The 20,808-nt window shown below is 40.4% G+C and overlaps 1 protein-coding gene across 1 annotated transcript in view; it reads left to right on the top strand.

Annotated features, from left to right (window-relative positions):
- Nucleotides 1-20,808, top strand: part of LOC118777857 (fibrinogen C domain-containing protein 1-like) — a 104,191-nt gene that overhangs the window by 68,049 nt on the left and 15,334 nt on the right. The window lies entirely within an intron of this gene.

The raw sequence follows: 20,808 nt of genomic DNA, 5'->3' as shown, positions 1-20,808 counted from the left end.
GGCCCGGCACAGAGCAGAGTCTATGAAGATTTAAAGGGTGTAAAAATGTTTGCACGCAGGCACGTTTTGCATAACTGAAGACTTCCTCATCTAATTGTCCCCACACGCTGCTCGGGATGATTCCTGCAGCCATTATCCGCGGCCCAGCAAGCCTAGCTAACAGCCGCCAAAACGAAAAGTGGCGCTTTTTACAATCACCTCCCCACACTGCAGAGCATCAGAAATAGAAATGAAAACATATAGCAAATTGTAGTGTTTACCATTTTACACGCTGTTCCCCTTTGACAACCGGCGAAATTTCGGGGGCTGTAATTGAGCTCTTATTCCCCTGGGTGGTATAAGTGTATATGATTACGGCGAGGGTGAGTGCTGAAGTCACCTGTGGTACAGGAATGGGGGGCGCAGTGTAATTCGGCGCTGCATGATTTGCAACAACAGGCCTGTCACTTGGTGTCAGAGCACCGGGATTAAGAAGTTCTGGTGAGGATGAGGAGATGAGGGCTGAGGTGCTCACTGACACAGAGGGACCTGCGTGACACCTCCAGCCTCGTGATAAACTATTAATACGGAGGGCTCCTTTGTGTTAAAGACAAGTTGCCCGGCTCCCTTCACCCCTGGGGCAGACCTGGCATCTGGGGAGCCCTTGAGTAAACCCTAATACCGGCATGTGAGAGAGATAGCAGATGACTGTCTTGCTGTCTCTGTGTGGCTCCACCACCAGCGAGCTGCTTCTGCCCACGCTCTGAACTGATGGGAGACACCCCAGAATCTGTGGCAATTAACTTCAGGGCCCGAGAGACACATTTCACATCTAATGTGCGCCCAGCAGCCCTGCCAGACGTGGTTTCTGCAATGCTGTGTGTTTAACAGTAGAGCCTGTAGCTGCAAAAATTCAATAGATGGAGAAATGCACATTGCAGCTATGCACTGCAGAAGGTATATCTCTGAAAATTTCCAGTCCAAACATAAGTGCAAAATGTCAGTGCAAAATCTTAGGGTAAAATGGCAGTGTAAAGTGTTGCTGTAACGTGTTACCGTGAGGTATTAGTAAAATGTTTACCATCATTACCAAGTTACCTACGGGACTTGTGAAAGACAAAGGTGAGTGTCTTTTGTCTTCAGTAGAGATTTTTTTTCACACTGTAATTTCTATGAGTGAATTTAGTTTACTTCATAGAAAGCCAGGGTATTGTAGAGCTGTAAGCCATCTTTTACATGTCAGTTGTAAAATGATTTACCTCAACTGCTGGGAAAAAGTAGCTTTTCCCCAACACTTCCCCAGTACGTACGCATGCACCCCAGGCCTCTAACTTGCGGTAGCTACTCAGCCCCCCACACACTCTCCCGCACACCCACGCTCCCCTTACCTCCAGCTGTGCGTGAGGGAGCTTTGAAAGCACTCGCTGATTCCACTCACTCAGCTCAGATGGGGATCTGGAAAGGCCTGAGTTTGTGATGAGCTCAATGAAAGAGAGAGACTGCATTCCTTTTCTTGTAACAAAGAAAAGATTTTTTTCATGGACATCATCTCTGCATTGTCACAAATGCAAAGCATGGATGGGTAAGGTTGGATGCAAAAAAGTGCTGTACACTTTCAGATGAAATCAGTTTTAGTCATCCCAATGATTGGAAATGAAATGTGTGCATAACGGATTGATTGATTTATTTTTTACTATATGCATAAAGTACATTGGTATAAATGTAATATATGCACAGGTATTGATATACTAATACTCTCAGAACATCCATTATTTCCTCATAACTTTTTTGGGAAAACAGCAACAATTTTCCAAATGTGTTATTAAGAGGTGATATTAAGAGATGATTGGGATGTATTGTGTAGGATTAGGGGCCCTATTCTGTCCTTGCTTGTTAAGGTAACCTAAATGATGTACAGAAGGCTGCCAAAACACGGGGAGACTGAAACAGGCTTCTGAATAAACATGTACAGTAAAATTGCAGTTACTTTGCTCCTCCATTAGGCTTCGAGTGATGTGATGCCAATTTGTCATATCTATAATCATTGATTTTATTGCACTTTAATTTGTCCCCACTGAGTCAAGCAAGAGACTGTGACCCCTCCCCAGCCTCCAAACTGCCCCCCCCAACTCAAACCAAATAATGGTGTCACCATTTGAGGTGCAGTTAATTTTCTTTTCCAAAATTTAACAAAAAAGAAAATTGCTTTTTGTCAAAATGCAGAAATTTTGGAGAACTTAGAGGATCACTGTGAGAGTGGACAGAAGATATACAGTTTACAGACCTGCAATTAAGATCTTTAAAAATTGGTAAATTCTTGGAAAACTAAATATTTTTTACCAGTCGTAGTGCTTTAAAAATTGAAGGCTGAAATCCATTCTACCCTTCCTAGGGGCATAATCCTGAGCTCATCCGTGTGTCATCTAAAAGGCCCACAGAAAGCCTTCAATGTCACGTGATATGTTATCTGTGCTATGTTATCGAGCCGTCCACCAGCTTTGCATTTTCCCCGGAGCCTACAAACCAAGGTCAGAGGTCAGTGGCTCACACCACTCACAGCGTGGTGGGTTTAACAAATCAATTCACTGCTGCATTTTTTTTCTTGGTTTTTAATGGACAGGCGGTACCGTCACATCATTACACGGACACGGTGAGGTTTTGGACGGATCGGCACCCCACATGCCAGCACCATCCTGCTCAGAACAGAGAGCACTGTCATAGGAGAAATTGCTAATAATCACTCTCTGACAGGAAGGCCCCGTCCGCGCGTATGAAATTCTCACGCACTAATTAATTCATGACATGAAGCGTGCCTGTCCAAGTCTTATAGGGTATTGATCTGCATTTGAGATGCAAGGGCCCTGACTCGTTAACAGGCAGAGATTCCCACAGGACACAAAGGTCCATTTTACAGAAAAATGTAACACTTCCAATGCAAGCCCAATGGCAGCGCTCATATAAACACAAAATATGTAAGACTTTCAGCCTTTTGCCACGGCAGGATCAGAAGACATTGGGAGGGATGTTATGCATCTCTTTCCAGGCTGTGGAAAATGGTCGACTTGCAAAGTTCTTTGCTGATGCCACACAAAATGTGGTTTGAAAGCGTTGCGCCCATGGAGTTGATGTTTTAACTGGGGCCGATGATAAGGATTTGTGCCTTTAAGGCTTTTTCGGAAAGGAAGGTCACACAGTGAAAAAAAGCTTTCTGATGTGGAATGCTTAGCAAAAGCTCTCTTTGTTGTCGTCATGGTACAGAGCTCCCCCCCCCACAACCCCACCCCACGCACACACCTCTCTTGAATAATTCATTTAGAGAAGGAGCTGATGGCATGAGGGACGTGTTAAAGGTGCGACAATCAGCGATGTGAGGTCAGGTGTTTCCATCCTCTGTCTTTCTCATTCCTTCCCCTTTAATCGCATATTAATGAATGAGCAGTCACAGCTGAGTGGCAGCAACTGAGAAACAGAAGCCATGGCAGTACTGACTCCTCCAGGCTGACAGCATCAGGCGTTGGAAACTACTACTATGTAACCCAAAGCTATAAAGTACTCGGGTGGATGTGCCAAACGTTTGTGAGTCTGCCTTGGAAGACCCACTAGCTTGCCTTGTTCCTGAATCACAAAACAGAATTCTTTCCCTGGGGGTCATTTTGAAAAACAATCATTGATTTTTTTTTGTTTTGCTCCTTCAGAAAACACTAACTGACCTTCTTGAAAATGCGTTTTATATAACACTTTTGGTATAAACTACTGGTAGGCAGCCACACGTGCCCTTCCGAGGGGAAATGGGGAGCAGTTTTATTCCGTGGAGGATGTTTAGTACTAAGCAGGGTGATGGACAGATGTCTTTTCTCAAAATGAGACTATGGGAAGGAGCAAAGGCTTGACATAGTAGTGTGAAACTACAACTTAGTCTTCTACACTTTCTGTTCCTTTCTCTCTCTCTTTCTCACACAATCAGACACACACACACACACATACACACATACATAAGCTCACACAAAGATGCATTCACCCATGCTATCATGCCTGCTCTGTCTTTTTGTTTTACATTCAGATTTCAAGCCCTGTTGATTTCCATAAGCTTAGATAAGCAATTTTTCCCCTGATGTATGCTTCACAGTAGCTGCCCATTTGAATTTTAAAATATGCACCAGGTAGCGTGAAGTGTGATCAGTGGTGTTCCTCAAATCCAGAGTGAGAGCATTTGGGACAAGGATGTGACCATCTTACCCTGTGGAGTTACCCTTACAGTCCAGATAAATGTAGGTGCTGGGTGCTTGTTTGAGTTCTGTAGCCCACCAAACACTGGTGTTTGAATGAAGTGAAGCCACCTGTATGCACCTGTATGTGCAGTTACAGTCCTTACAAGGACCATTGATGCAGTCACACCAGAAAGCAGTGGCAGAGGAAGAGGAAGAGGAAACCTTTCATGTCCTCATTATATGGTCTGACCTTTATAGTCTTTGGTTCAAAGAGCATTAATGGTGAAGCAGTACTATAGTATGACCTTGGCCCAGGATTGTGCAACAAGATGTAGAGCCTGTGTAGAGCGTGGAATACTGTGTTCTCCCTTATGGTTTCAAAAGTTGTTATCATCTGTGTGTGTGTGTGTGTGTGTGTGTGTGTGTTTGTATTTGTGTGTGTCTATGTATGCGAGTGTGTGTATGTATGTGTGTGTATCTCTGTGTATCTGAAGTACATGAAGGACAGTAATGTGCACCTCTAATAAAAAATATGCCAAAGGCTACACAGGGCGCAATACTTTTGGACAATACTAGTAGTTGGTAGTGTTTCTGTCAGTGGATGTTAAAACACCTTGCTTGTCTGTTCAGAAGCACAGTGCTTCTTGCTGCACTGAGGCGTTGTCCTGAGACACACAAACAGTGGAATTTTTTGTGGCTTTTCTTTCCCCTTGGAATTGGTCGTGGGCATGAGTTATGATGGCTGCGCATTGTGCAGGGCCCTATCCACGAATGAAAAGGCCCCCCTCAGACAGCCATAAATATGCTCCTTTCTCAAATAAATAACAAAAGAAAGACCCCTACTCGCTCCTCCCCAATTTTTCCTCCAAAACACAGGGAACCTTTCGAGATTTGTGACCAACTCCCCACAGTCCTCCAGGACACAGAATTATAATTATTGTACAGCTATTGCCCAGCGTGCTGATGGCAATCTATCTCCCGCTCTGCTCCTCTCTCCCTCCTGTCTTAAACACATTCTGTCGTCTCACTCTGAATCCCCTGCGTCTGTTTCTGGATTCAATTGATGTTTCTTAGAGATTTAAAATAATAAAAAAATAGTGCTGACAAATACATTCCCTATGCTCCTCTGCATGCACTTCCTCGCCTCTCCCACTCACGTTGTTTAAGACTCATAAGGAGTATTTCATGGACATTAAGCATAACGCACACAGCTGGCCAATCACATTGTCCAAATGCACAATTAAATCCAAGATTAGAACTAAATCAGGGCCTGTAAAGCACTTCCTTTGAGTGTGGGTCTGTACGTGTGTGTGTGTTTATGTGTGTGTGTATGTCTGTGTCTGTCTGTCTGTGTGTGTGTTTGTGTGACTGTGTGTATCTGGCTGTGTCTATATATGTATTAATGTGACAATGTGTGTATATGTGTCTGCATATATATGTAAAATGTATTTTATTTTGTTTTTATTAGTTACTGAAAGAGAGAACTGACATTGATATTTCACAGATTAACAAATCAATGGAAATGAATTCAGCATCCAAACCCAAGAACCCGCAACAGTACCTAAGATGGCAAAGAGACAAAGAAATACATAAATCATCACAAAATAAAAATACAAGTCGGATATTAATTATTTAAAGGAGGCAGACGTGTTTTCAGTTGGGGCATGCCAGAAAAAAAAAACAAAAATTTGAAATGAATTATTAAGCGTTCAAAAGTACTCTCCATGATTCCTAACACTTGCAGTCAGGCTGACTTGACTGCTGGTATAGAAGGAGCCAGCTGCAGTGTAGAGCAGTGATTGAGATTTGAGCACCAGAGCCAGCAGCTCACACCCTCATTTTATTATAGATGTGCTTTTGGCAAAAAGGGAGGCTAGGGTGGGGAAAAAAATTGATGTAATTTCAAGTAATCAGAAGCCATTTTGACATGTACGGGAATTGCTGCAATTCAACACCAATTCTGAGAGGAAGAAGTGCAGCATTTTTGATTATTTATTTTATTTTTATTTTTTACTTGAGGTTGCCAACTGGCAAGTTATTTTATACTGAAATGCCAATTTTCAGGTGCCTTTTTGAGTATACCATGTATTATATTGGTAACTTGACTACAAACTCTCTATATCAAACATTGCGGGTGTGTAAAAAGGCCTGCAATATAAACACGTTAGTGGAAAGACATAAACAAGCCCGAGCATGCTCTACAGCACATTGATATAAAATATATTCTGTAAGCATGAGACAAGTGACATATGGGAAACGCTACTCCAACTATAGAAGATTTATCAGCTGGGATGTCTCTTGAAATCCATTCTACCACACATACTGCACATTTAAGTTTGTTTCCAATTCTGATGTTGCTTTCTGTTTATGTGACAGTTAAATTAAGTAACATTTTATAAATGACTAAGATTTTAAGATGTCAACACTGATAAGTTTGGTGCCATTATGTTGTAAGATTCTATTCTAACTGTATTTTAGATTCTATATTCTTACTGTTCTATTCTATTATATTCTAACATTGTGTGTTGTGTGATAGTTACCTTGGTACACAATCTTATGGTCCAAGGGAACCTAAGTCCTGGTGAGCTGGAGCAATGTATCCACAGTACTGCTGAAGACCATCACGCTTCAGACTTTGGACATCAAATAATAATATCCTCAGTCCGGATACATAATCTTCACTCAGTCCTCTATAGTGAGAGTTTCTTGGCATGATATCAACTCAAGAACAGAGGTACAGGATGTGTATTTGCTTCACTGCATTTCAGATGTTCTGCTTATATTTCCAAAACTTCTACACCAACCTGTAGCCCCTCCCTCTGACTGTAATTATCAGTAATGCCTCGTATTATGTGAAACATGGTAAGGATCATGACCAGGTCACATCCAGTTTTACGACTGGGTCATGAGTACCACCAAATAAATGCATACAACAGGAATTAAAAAGCAGGTATTCTGTCTTGAAGATTGGTCAGTTCGGTCAATATTTTTTGTTGGCTTTATTTCTTTCATTTGTTGAAATTGATAATGATAACTGATTTTCCTATTTTCCTGTTTTTGTCCTTGTATGTGCGTGCGTGTGTGTGTGTGCATGTGTGTGTGTGCTTGTGTGTGTGTGTGTGCTTGTGTGCGTGTGTGTGTGTGAGCCTGCATGCCCTGAGCTTTTCTTTTCCACTGATGCCCTTGAAGGGAGAGTTGAAATGCAAAAAGTAACAATGGGTAATTTATTTATGGTTAAATTTTCATGTTAATTATATCAGATTTACTTGTAAAGGGAAAAAGTAGGTCTCTCCTGCCTATATATACTAAAAGGGGTAATTTTCTCCATTCGAATTTTGAAGGTTATTTTAGCATGTTGCAGTCCTCATGGGTCCATTTAAATTGCAGTGAGGCCAGATTCCCTCTGCGGCGGTGTACATTTAGAAGCATTACTGCCGTTTTACCTTTTGTTAATTTCACAGCTTTGAAGACTCCATTTTTTTCGCTTGGAATGCAAACTTGTTTTTGTTGTTGATTGTTATAATGCATGTATTGATCTAATGAATGGCTTTGTATTTGTTCCATTTGTTAGAGGATAAAATTATATATTCCAATATTCCTGTGTATAATTCCAAATGTACTACAGTGCTGATCTATTATGTGGACAATGTGCTTGTTAGAACTGCTAAGAACTGGTGAAGCTTTTTCTTTGAAGCACAATGTTTTTCCCTAACATATGTCATCATTAAGTATGGCTCATTCATTCAAATACATGACAGAATACAGATTACAGATTAATCGTGAATAGGCAATGTGAATGATAAGCTTGTGCCTTGTCTCACATTTTCCTGAGAGGAGGGCACTGTATTTTATGTTGCATTGTGGTTACTACAGAAACACCCTGCAGAAATATATTATATCCTCTATAATATAATCAGTGAATAAGGCAATAACGTAAGCAGTGAATTAATATTAAGTACCCTTTTGTAAGGGTATAATTCATTTGTTAATGAATTGCCTATCAACACTGCCTTATATGTTTGCTCTAACATAATGAGGTATAGTTATGGTGATAAAAATAGTGATCAATCATCCTGTGACTTAAGGAACCCTAATTAGGCACTCTGTGTAAATGCAGTCCCCCTTCCCGTGTGCTGTGATTCACAGCATTGTGCCTCATTCTTTAAACAATGCGGTACACAGCTGGGGTGAGGCAGGTTTCTGCGTAATCGCGTGTGCAAGTTTACACACCATTCAAATTCCCGCAATGACCAGCTGCAACGAGCAAATGAACGTGCCAGCCCCACCACCTAATTTCCCAGCATCTCCGGGTGATCTCTGGGGCCGGACGCCAGACGTGCCGTGGGCCGCGGTACTGTAAATCTATGGCCAATTCTTTCTGCGGGGCAGATTTATCTCCCAGCAACATGCTTCTGCGGTGTTGAATAAAACATCGCTGTGCACCAGCGCTAGGAATGCATTTCATTAATCGCTGCCGTGATTGTCTTTGCAGGAGAATTACTGTTTATCTTCTGCTAACAGATAGCTCCATGCCCGTTCCGTGAGCGAAGACAAATCTTTCTGTGGAAGAGCTGGAACATATTGGAGCCCCTATTACTCCTCCCGTGTATATGCACATTGGCCCGCTGGATTGAGATTTTATCGGCCCTTCGGTATTATCGAGCCTCAGAGCTGTTTTAAATGCAGGTAACTAGAGTATGGCGATGCTGTCCTCCAGTACAGGTTCGGGAGGTGTCCTTTTTCCGCTAATGTTCCTCACAAGGGGCTCTTTACCCTTAGCAGAAAAGCATTTAAGAAAAAAATCACTCTGTGCTGTATTTGCTCTTATTGCTCTGCATTCTTGCTGTGCTTTACTCTTACTGACAGTGATTTACCCTGTTTTCACATCTGCAGTCAAATGTCATTTTTACAGAGGATGAACTAAATGACTGTGCCGTAAAGTAGTGCTGGGCGGTATGACCAAAAATGTGTATTGTGTACGGTATTTTGTAAGATTCTGCCGGTTTCACAGTATATCACTTTATTTATTTATTTATTTATTTATTTATTTTGCATGACTGGGCCTTTATATAGGTTTGTGGCTTATTCTACTGTCAGGAGTACATAGAATATAAAACATTTTAATTTTATCATGTATATAATGAAGGATTTGATTACTATAAGGTTTGCTTGGCCCCACAAAATGACACAATATATGAAGGAATCAGTATGCATGAAATAGTTGCAGAATGTAAACAATTTTTATTCTGCAAACTAAAACGTAGTAAAAACTTAAAAAAAAGATATGCCAACAACTTTAACATTGCTTCCTTTTCAAAACAAAATATTTAGGATAGTTCTATAAACACTATAAACTGACCTAAAATACTCAAAGTGTTTAAGTATTCAAAGAGATATTTCTCAAACGTTCTATTGCACAAGTAAGAAACAAGCTTAATATTAATTCACAATATGTTATCCTTCAAGCTAAGGTATTCATGTATTAAAATGGCTATTGATCAGTCACAATTCCCTTGGTTCTCCATTTACCAAATAAAACATTCCAACTCCGGTCTCACCTTCTTCCTAGATTTCGGTTTTCTGTTCTTTAATGTACCGTAGCGACAGAGCCTCTCCCAGCTGTTAACAGACTGTTATGCTACCTGGCTAGCTAGCGAGCTGTGCCCAGTATGCCGTTCGGCGGTGTAATTTTGCAAACGTACAATTATTACTATTATACAGTGGAGACTGGTGAGCTGGAAACAGGGGAAGCGGAAACACTACCTTTAAATCTATCATTACTTTCAATCTGTTCCCATTTATCCTCCTTGATTAACAATAAATAATTCACAGAATAATCGACACCAATCGCTTAAACAGTAAATGTATATGCTCGCGAAACAGCGCAGATAGTCTGAAATTTGTGTGCTATTGCGAAAGCTACAGCATGAGGTTGTTAAATTAACAAGGATGGCAATTTGAACAATTAAGTGGCAAGTAATCCCAAAGCTTTCTTTTAAATGTTTCACATTATAGCTTTCTTGTGTTACAAAATTCAAATTACAAAATGGAGCTAAATTTAGTTAGATCGATTTAAATTACTGAGAATAAACGTTTAGGTTAGGTTGAGTGCAATGAACAATAACGTTTAGAACACAGACCTCGCAAAAGCTGTGATGTGTCATGAGCATCTAATGTAATTTAAATCGATAAATGCCATCCTTTTTAATTAATCTCACGTTGTAGCTTTCGCAAGCACACAAACTACAGACAATCTGCGCTGTTTCGCGAGCATATTCATTTACTCTGCTTACGCGATTGGTGTCGACTATTCAGTGAATTATTTGTTTTATTGTTAATCAAGGAGGATAAAGGGGAACAGGTTGAAAGTGATGATAGATTTAAAGGTTTTGTTTCCGCTTCCCCTGTTTCCAGCTCACTAGCCTCCACTGGTATTACAGATTGTTAATGTATCACAAATTGTTGTGTGACATTGTGTTTTGCCCTGGTAAAGAGAGTAAGCTGTGGGTAATTAATTGTTGTGTTGTTGTTAATTGTTGTACGCACAGTTAATGGGGGGTCCCCCCTCAATACGCTCCGTAGGGCTTCTAGCGGCGAACAATATTATGTAATTTGAAGCCTATTGAAGCGTTACAGCTGCTGTTTCAGATATGCTATGGTATGGCGGTATATGGAAAATTCATACCGTACGGGAAATTAAAACCGGTATACCGGATGAACCGGTATACCGCCCAGCACTACCCTAAAGGAGTGCTTTATTTTCATAAATTCTTCATAAAAAAGCCAGGCAGTGCCAGCATAGGTGTTACTCATGCTTTATGAAGGTCTTATGAAGTCACAGTTATTATAGAGTGTGTCCTATATTTATTTCATTGGATTATTTCTGCTGGTTTCAATAAGGAACGTCATGTCCTGGAGATATTGTTGAATGAGTGCTTTGTGGTGGAATGGTGTCAGATTGCTTGAAGTATGTTACATAAAAGAAATGTGCAGAATTGAGAAATTCAATCAAAACCCTGTCCATGACTAGTGTCCAAACCATTAGCACATTCCGCATGCTTATTAGAGAACAAAAAAATGAAATTTGGTCATAAATGATTATGTTGTTTTTGTCTGTTTTTTTATTGTTTGAGTAATATGATTGCCACCCACATGCACCACAGTCATTACTATGAAATAGTGCCAGTCCTGTGAAATCAATCCATCCTGTGAAATCTGTCATGGTCAGACCTGTGAAGTATTTTAGTCAGTCTTATAGAATATGTCAGTAGGTCCTGTGTAACAGTGTCAGTTAGTTCTATTTAATGTAGACCTGTGAAATATTTAGATCAGTCCTGTAGAATAGTATCAGTTAGTCCTGTTTAATATAGCCCTATGATATATTTTGATCAGTCCTGTGAAGTAGTGTCAGTTAGACCCATTTAATGCATTTCTGTGAAATATTTCGATCACTGCTGTGGAATATTGTCAGTTGGACACATTTAATGCATCACTGTGAAATATTTCTATCAGTCCTGTGGAAAAACGGCAGTTGGACCCAATTAATGTAGTTCTGTGAAATATTTCAATCAGTGCTGTGGAATGGTGTCATTTAGACCTGTTTAATGCATCCCTGTGGAAGATTTCGAAGGACTGTGGAACAGTGTTTGTCAGTCCTGTAAAATAATGTCAGTCTATCGACAGCCTGCTGGTGTGTCCTGTGAAGTAGTGTTTTTGTGTGTGTGTGTGTGTGTGAATCTCTCGCACCCCGGCTTGTGTGTGCAAAATCCATATCCACTGCTTCCCCATGGCCTTCTAAATTCCCATCTGCAGTCTGTTCCCAATCATCTGCCTCATGCACTGTGTGTTCATTTTGTTTTACCTGAGAGCAGGCCTGAATATTAATGTGTGTTTTGCGTTGCGTGAACTGCAGTAGATAAGTGTGCTACCTCAATCTCTCTGTCTCTCTCTCATTCTCAGGCTTTCTTTCCTTCTCTCTTCAACTCTCTGAGGGGTTAAATCCTGATGATCTTTTGCAAGGCAATCTGTTGATGTCCTATCTGTGAGCATCTAATTTGATTGTATCATTTTCATACTATCAAACACACCCTTTAGTCTCATCCTTTTAATGTCAACCCAGACCACAATGGCCAGCTTGTTTTTCACAACGTATTCTTCTGGCTATCTTATTCAATCAGGCATATGAACCAGGAGGACATTTAAGCAGCCGATTGACACAGAGACGGAGAGACTGGTGGTATAAAAATCAGGTCATTTTTGCATGTAACAGTACCCCACATTTCAGGCCTGCTGCTTTGCTTGTGCTTAATTTCCGGATCAGCAATATACTCATATCACTCTCAAATAAGCCCCATTTTTCCAAATTTGTCCATGCTTCATTTTTTAATCTTGGCAGGTTTTTCTTGTTGAAACAGCACTGCTTCAATTTTCCTATCGTTGGCAACTGGCCATAATAAAGTAACACAGTGAAATAATTTCTGTGAAAAAAAATCAATCAATATTTACATCTTGGGCAGAAGACATTCAAAGCAAAGTAATGGCAGGACAGATGATATTGATGAGTCTATCTGTATCACTGTAATGGCAGGATAGATGATATTGATGAGTCTATCTGTATCACTGAGAGAGCTGTTTCTTTCTCTTGCTGGGTATCATTAGAGGTAGGTCAAAAGTAAAGGTCAACATGGGATTTTGGAGGTGGGAGAATTCACCCGGCATGAACCACAGTGGTTTATGCTGTTAGACCAGTCAGATATTTCTCTTGTGCCTTTGGATGTAACCTCAGATGAATAAAGGAGTTTTGTTCTCGGTGGAGCGCAGCAACTGTGCTGTGTACAAACCAAACACAGCTGCACTGAGAGAATTTCGGGCTTGACGGAGAGATGACAGCTACGCAGCTCATAGCACATGAGCTCGATGAGAGCAGACTTCCTGCTTCTACCTCTACTGCCTCTGCTCTGTGCTGTCACTCAACCTCAGGCCTTTATTTCTTAAATGAAGCCATTACAGGGATGGGAATTTGTATCATCATTTTCTCTTTTTCTTTCCTGGACGTCAGCCATGCCACAGACAGAAGGTCATCTTTGAATCCTGCAGAAACTCAACCCGGGCTCTACTTTGGAGGGGCTGGGGGGGTGGTGTTTTCACCAGTGGGTTCAGATGTGAATCAGAGATTAAAATGCCCTCTGCTCACCTCCTGCCCGCGATGAGCAACACCAATATGAATATGCTGTTGACAGCGTGAAATGCCACTGCTCTTATTATGCATTATGCATTATGTATATTTGTTCTAATGATTTAAGGCTGCGCACTCTGCGGACAGTCCTTGTTGTGTAATCTCTCACTGTAAAATGATTGGAATGAAAGATATGTTCAGTGTGGGAGTTAATAAGTGGACAAGCTGAGGGTATGTCAGCAAGTTAATAAAGATAGTAATTTAATGGTTTGCAGTGCGCATGCTGCGGGGGGCGGGGAGGGGGCTCTGGCAAGGGAAATAGGGAGGGAGCATCACGTCGGTGTAATCGCCGCCGGGCCAGGTGCGCCCGTGACCTGCGGACTGGCTCGCTGAGAGACAATAGCCTGGGCACGTTTATCATCGTCTGCATCGAGCACACGAGCGCGAAAAGAAAAGACAAAAAACAAGCAAACAAAATAGCAGGAGCACAAAGCGAGATGAGGCGCGTGCCAGGGTCAGGCTCTCACCCTGATAACAGTCTGATTAGACAGTAGGTCCTGTGTTCCACTCGCCACCACCGCCACGCTTCACTGTAAGGCACGCCAGAGATTTGCATCAGCCCCCGCTTCTCTCCTCCAGCGACTTTCAACGTCTGCATCGTGGCAACCTTTCCTCCCGCATGCACGCTGTCCCGGGGGCTGTGAGGCGTCTCGGGATGAAGCGTGAGGGGCGGGGGCGGGGGGTTGGGGGGTGATGTCTCCAGCCCTGTCTGCTCGCAGCCCCAAAAACCCTCTCTCACTTTTTAATTGGAAAGTTCCGCTCCCACACAGAGAGGGGCCCGAGGGATGAGGGGAAGGAGAAGGGGTTGGATAAACGTTGAGTAAACACCCCCAAGGATTATCCCTTTGAATCGTTGATTTCAGTAGAGCTATTTTCACTTAGCAAATAGATAAAAAAAGAAGAAGAGAAACAGCAATAAAAACACTTCCCGCCTAATTCAACCCCCCTCCTCTGGAGCTGTCTTGCACATTGCCAAGCACGAGGGTGGCAGTGTCTTCACAAATCCTGAGCGGAGACTCACCTTAGACTAAAATACAGAACTGTCAGGTGTCCTACATTCAAAACATGTTGAAAATCAAAAGAAATTCAACTCTATTTATGCATGATTTTTAAGACATTAAAGTATGCAGAATCTGGACATTGAATAATCATTTTTGATGTCAAGTTTGATTAATTGACCTTTCATGACTTATATTGTGATCTTGTGAATTGACTTTGACTTTGCTTGTTGAAACAGCACTGCCTCATTAGTCATGTGTGATTATTGGGCACAGGTGTTGAGGTTATTTAACCCTTCTAATGTAGAGCCTAGTGAAAATCAGGGATGGAAAACATAGAAAGGAGGCAGTTTGCTCTGCTTGTGCAGAGAATAGCTGTTAAGAGCCAACCCAACAGTCCACGGAGAATGTCTTTGTAGTCGTGGCCTCTGAAAGGGAAGGTTAAGACCTGCTTGTGTATCCAAACGAAGCAAAACAAAGCAGTGCCTTTTCAGGAGACTGTTACACAACCAGACCCCTTAAATCTGGGGAGCAAATGATGAGGAGAGGACTTGTCAGGCTGAGGTTGTTCTCTTCAGGCAGGGCCAGCTCTGTGTATGTGGTGCTTTTAGCAGGTAGATCACTGCAGAACAGCTCCTTCAGTTTGCAGTTCAGTTTAAGCACTGTATCCATGGCACATTTGGGAAGTAATGACAGAAAAAAAGCAACAAAGGAATGAGAATTGAGGATGTAAAACCAAGTCACTCCCCTAACAGTTATTGTGGCACAATAGAAAACATATTAATCCTAAAAAGATGTCCAGAACATTCGTACAGGTGTACAAAAATTAGGGAAAAATGGACCAAACACCATTGCCACCAAGAAGGCATTTCTATCAGGTTTCAAAAAGCAACAGATGTCTTATTAACAAATATTACATTATATTGTCATTTATCCAGAGCAACTTACATAGGTTACAATTTTATGTATTTGATATATTTACTGAGACAATTCTGGGTTAAGTACCTTACTTAAGGGTACTGCAGCTATGCCTCAGCAGGGAATTAAACCAGCAACCTTCCAGTCATGAGCCAATCTCCTTATCACTATACCACACTGCTGCTTAGTGGTAAGGAGAACATAATCTTCAGGTGGTAATGAGCATTTGTGCTGTAAACGGTTCAGTTCCAGTCACTGTAAGTAGGTACCATCGTTCCCTTCATTCCTGCTGGTACTGTAATGACCAGTTGCTCTGTGCTTATACCACACAGATGTTCCATAGATGATACCTGTGAGGCACAGGTGATGCATGCATGTGGGAAGTGTGTCTGGGTGAAATCCTACTGATGATTTCCTAACTCAACACCTTTAAAGATCACAGTGACGTGATCCGTTTTGGTGACCCCTTTTCCCACTGCCAGTTCCAAAGCTCAGAAGCAGTCCGCAGTTCAGCCATGAGGTGGTGGCCCCGCCGTCACTGTGGCCAGGCGTGCTGTTACAAACACAGCAGAGTGGTGATGTGACAGCACACCGACAGCACAAGGTGTTGTCTTCTCAATAAGTGCAGTACATTTTTTTCCCTTCGTATGTTTTCTTTATTGATTTACACCAGGCTTGACATTCGACAGGTTAAATCACCTCATCAGCTGCTCCAAATGGCCTCTCTGCCTATTCAGGGGAGCTAATGCTGATGCAACAAAGTCATTCCTGCATATTGTGGTGAGTCTGGAAAAATGAAAGGGAAAACATTTAGAAATGCACATTTTGTCTTACTGAAAACATATATGCATAATAAGAGTCATACGTTTCTTCAGCATATTTGGAGGAGCCACATTTTAGAAGGGCTCAGACAGGTCTTTGGGATGAGTGTATCTGGCAGATGCACCCCTGAACCCCATCTTTGATGCAGGCCAGGAGAGGAGAGGGGGCATTTGATGACTGATTTTTACCCACTGGGCAGGTTTTCAAAGCCACCTGCTGCCTAGGGCAGGGGATCACAATGGCAGTGCAGTCGCTCCAATCCCGAGTTTTACCCTCTTTCCTCCCACCCTCCTTCTCTTTTTATCCCTCTTTCTGTAATCCTTTCACTCAGACGCTGCAGAGGAAAGGTTGTGGCACGAGTTTGGTTACCAAGAACAGCCGCAGACAAGTGGAGCCCCGCAGCAATGCAGAGAGAGAAAAGCATTATTAATAATTAACTCGGAGAAATGTCACCAGTGAAAAAAGAAGTGTAATCATTTCTCTGCCGAGTTTAGAGATCTGTGTGTGTGTTTTTTTCCCACTCTGGCCCAAAGGCACAATGCAAGACAGTGGGGATGGGATCTTAACCGCTGCCTTAAAAGCATCAAATAGATTTCCCCACATACTCTCTGAATCAAAGCGGATAAATCATTAATATTTGAACCTTTTAGTAGCACAGCAAACTTCCAACTGAGATTTTAAATTTTTAATCACAGAGACATTGATTTCAGTCTCATTAGTCGTTAAATAAAATCTTGAGAAAAAAAATACAAATATGTTGCACTAATGATTTAATCAATGTCAACTGTGAAAGTTTTGTCTCTGAACATGATTCATCCTGATATAGCTTGCCTATTCAAAAACTGACAAATTGCATACTTTACATTCCTAAAGTATGAAATGTGTCTCATGCTTGTGAAAGTCCCAGGCTTTGCAATGAGTTATGGATTACAGAGTCCCATTTTTAATAAGGTAATTGCTCAATTATTCATTTTCAGCAGATAATCTTTCATTCTTTCTCCACTGAGTCACATGTATGTGTTTCTAAAAATGTATCTACTTGCGCATCATTTCAAAAGATATTTGTCTATTGTACTCTTTATTATTATTAGTGCAGGTGCAACTTTGTGGAAAGCATGTATGTTAACATTAGGAATATGAGCAATTTTACCGTGAATGCAAGAACACTAGCCAGGGATTGAAAATTGATGGTTTATTATTCAAATACATGCAGGGTTAAAACAAATCTCATAGCAAATACACAGTGCTAAAATGATGAACAGTGACATGTCATTTGAATACTGGAAGACTTTGAAGGATGCCTCACAGTGATTCTTCTTGATTCTTACAATGCTCAGCCCCATGCGCATACCCTCATCCATGCCATCTAAAGCAAACTTCAATCAGTACCACTACGGATGACTAAACTCCTAAACAAAAGCATGTCAGGAACATTTTCATGAAACATGCACAGCCCTACACTCACATATCCACCTTTATAATAAAGTGAAACTGAGGCTAGAGTTCAGGATATTGGACAAGGTAGATGTCCTTGAACTCCTTGAACTTTGGGGCATGTGTTAAATGACATGCGGATGTACCGTAACAAACAGCAACACATACGTGAAACTACAAAAGCATGTTTCATTCCTTGTATAAATAATTTAATCTTTATTGTTTTGTTTTGTTTGGAATGCATACTCCTTAATTATTGATCTCATCTCCATACAGGGACAAAGACCAATGAAAATTATTTTTTAATCAGACCTTACTTTGCAGTTTCTTAGCACAGTTGAATGGCCTTGTACAATGTAAAATGAATATAAACTAATGTTAAAAAAAGAAGAGAAAAGTGAAAAAAATCAGGCAAAGTGGCTAGATTTTTAGAGGGGTAAAGGAAGGAGGAAAGAGGTAGCAGAGGTTAGAAAGGAGGCAAAATACAGGAGTGGGTGGGGAGAGAGTGATGGGAAAAAAGCAGAAAATGTTAATATAAAGTGACAAATCTGACCAGAAAGTGCACGGTGGAGGGGTTATGTTTGCATTTTTGCCAGCCAATCCCTTAGGTAAATATGACTGGAAAGAAGTGTGGGCAGTTTGCATATTACTTTGAAGGAGTGGTGGGATAATGACACAGTATGCCAGGTTCCTTACATTAGGGACCAACACCTACCTGCACGTGTTAGTAGCTAATGGATAACATATTAATTTTCACAGTATTACTGCAGCGTAAAAAGCTACCTCCATGCTTTTGCCATGTGCTACAGTCATGTACCTATCCAAGGAAGGCAAACTACTTTGAAATTCATGAGTTCCTCATATGATCACTGAGGATAAACATATCAGCATGATCATTTTAATAAAAACACCTTTATATCTTAATTTGCATAGATGTGGGGTTTAAATACCTTGGCAATAATGTTTAATTAACTGCAGACTATACCTGAACATTTACGTTTAACTTAGGCAAAGCACTCTTGTTGTCTAAAAAGTGTCTTAGCAATAAATTATTCTAAATCAGAGCCTCTAGGATATTCTCCCAGGGTTTAATTAAAGCTTGAATTAAAGTTATGTAAATTCAGAGGGAAACCGCCATTTAACATCAAGTAGTAGGCACATTGGGTTCTTTATTTCCCCCAAATATTCTTTTGATGTTCGCAAAGTTAAGTAGTTATCCCAGAGATGTATAAAATTGCCATTGCAACAGCTGCGAGGAACAGCCCAAAAAACCAATATGGTGGAAGTACATGTTGTTAATGTGGAGGAAACAGATTGAGAAATATGTTAATGTGCTGGTGAAAAAAGCTGAAACCACTCTGCTGGCTGAAAAAAAAGGACTGCTACAGTACAGACCAAAAAGAGGAGCATTCAGATCAGGCACCCACAGACAGACCTCAGTGTACCCCCAGTTGTCTACTTATATATCGATGTCTCCATAATATTTATGACCTTTTGTGCACCCCCATGGATTGCAATTGCACCCCTCTTTTCTCCTGGCACCAAGCCTGATTTGGGTTACTCCACCTTGAATAATTTTCCAACAGTTCTGTCTGACCTCATTATTTTCACCCATTTAAAACCTTCAGATGTTAAAATCCCCTGCAGGTGACAATAATGTTATAGTAAGGTTAGCATGGTATTGTACATCCTCCTTGATTAACAATGAAACAAATAATTCACAGAATAATTGACACCAATGCGTAAATAGAGTAAATGATTATGCTTGCGAAACACTGCAGATTGTCTGTAGTTTGTGCGCTATTGCAAAAGCTACAACATGAGGTTGTTTAATTAACAGGGATGGCAATTTGAACAATTAAGTGGCAAGTAATCCCAAAGCTTTCTTTTAAATGTTTCACATTATACAAAATTAAAATTACAAAACAGAGCTAAATTTAGTTAGATTGATTTAAATTACTGAGAATAAACGTTTAGGTTAGGTTGAGTGCAATGAACAATAAAGTTTAGAACACAGACCTCACAAAAGCTGTGATGTATCATGAGCATTTAATGTAATTTAAATCGATAAATGCCATCCTTTTTAATTAAACAATCTCACGTTGTAGCTTTTGCAAGCACACAAACTACAGACAATCTGTGCTGTTTCGCAAGCATAATCATTTACTCCATTTATGCGTTTGGTGTCAATTACTCTGTGAATTATTTGTTTTATTGTTAATCAAGGAAGATAAAGGGGAACAGGTTGAAAGTAATGATAGATTTAAAGGTAATGTTTCAGCCTCCCCTGTTTCCAGCTCACCAGCCGCCACTGGTATGCACATACTTTGGCCAGATAGTGTGTATATAATTTATATATATTTACATATAATATATATAATTTATTTATGTATTTATTCTTATTTATGTATGAGTAATGTACAGTACCAGTTTGGACACACCTTTCTGTCTATTTTTATTATTTAACACATACTAGAACAGTACAGACATAAAACCTATGAAATAACACAAATGGAATTATGCAGTGATTAAAAAAGTGTTAAACTAATGAAAACTGTCTAATATTTTAGATTCTTCAAAGTAGACATTTTTTATTAAAATCTTTTTTGAAAAGAAAGTCATACATAGGCATCAATTTCACTGCTTATATTCGTCTAAGAAACAAATTTCAAGCATTTAAGCATAGGTCTGTAGATAAAAATGTCTTTGAATGCATGTTTCCCATTATCTTAATCAGGTGTGTCCAAACTTTTGACTGGTACTGTACATATTACCAAAACAACAGTTTTAGTTTTAGTGAATGTCATGGGCAGGATGGAGGTAATTAGCAATAAGCAATATGGAAATACACACAGTTGATACAATAAGTCAGAGAGTGCACTTAATTAGGGTTAGCATTCCTCTGCTTTTATTTTTTCTCTTATCAAACATGTTCTTTAAACACGTTCATTAAATATTAATGATTATTAAATTTGGCTGTAATCAGTTTGAAAAATTCATAATAACTCGGATGTGTTGTTGGCTTTAAAACAAAACACACATTATCAAAGTAAATAAATACTGTAAGGATGACCTACAGGCTAATAAGGTCAAAAGACTTCAGACAAGCTTTCCAAAGTGTTCCAGTAAAGTCACATATACATTTCATTTGGACTTAGGGTTTACGCAGGGCTTTCTTAGCACAGTCCACTGGCCTTGTCTCCTCATAATATAA

This window comes from Megalops cyprinoides, chromosome 5, assembly GCF_013368585.1.
Source record: "Megalops cyprinoides isolate fMegCyp1 chromosome 5, fMegCyp1.pri, whole genome shotgun sequence".
NCBI lineage: Eukaryota > Metazoa > Chordata > Actinopteri > Elopiformes > Megalopidae > Megalops > Megalops cyprinoides.
The sequence above is the reverse complement of the archived record's forward strand: the minus strand, read 5'-3'. Positions and strand labels throughout refer to the sequence as shown.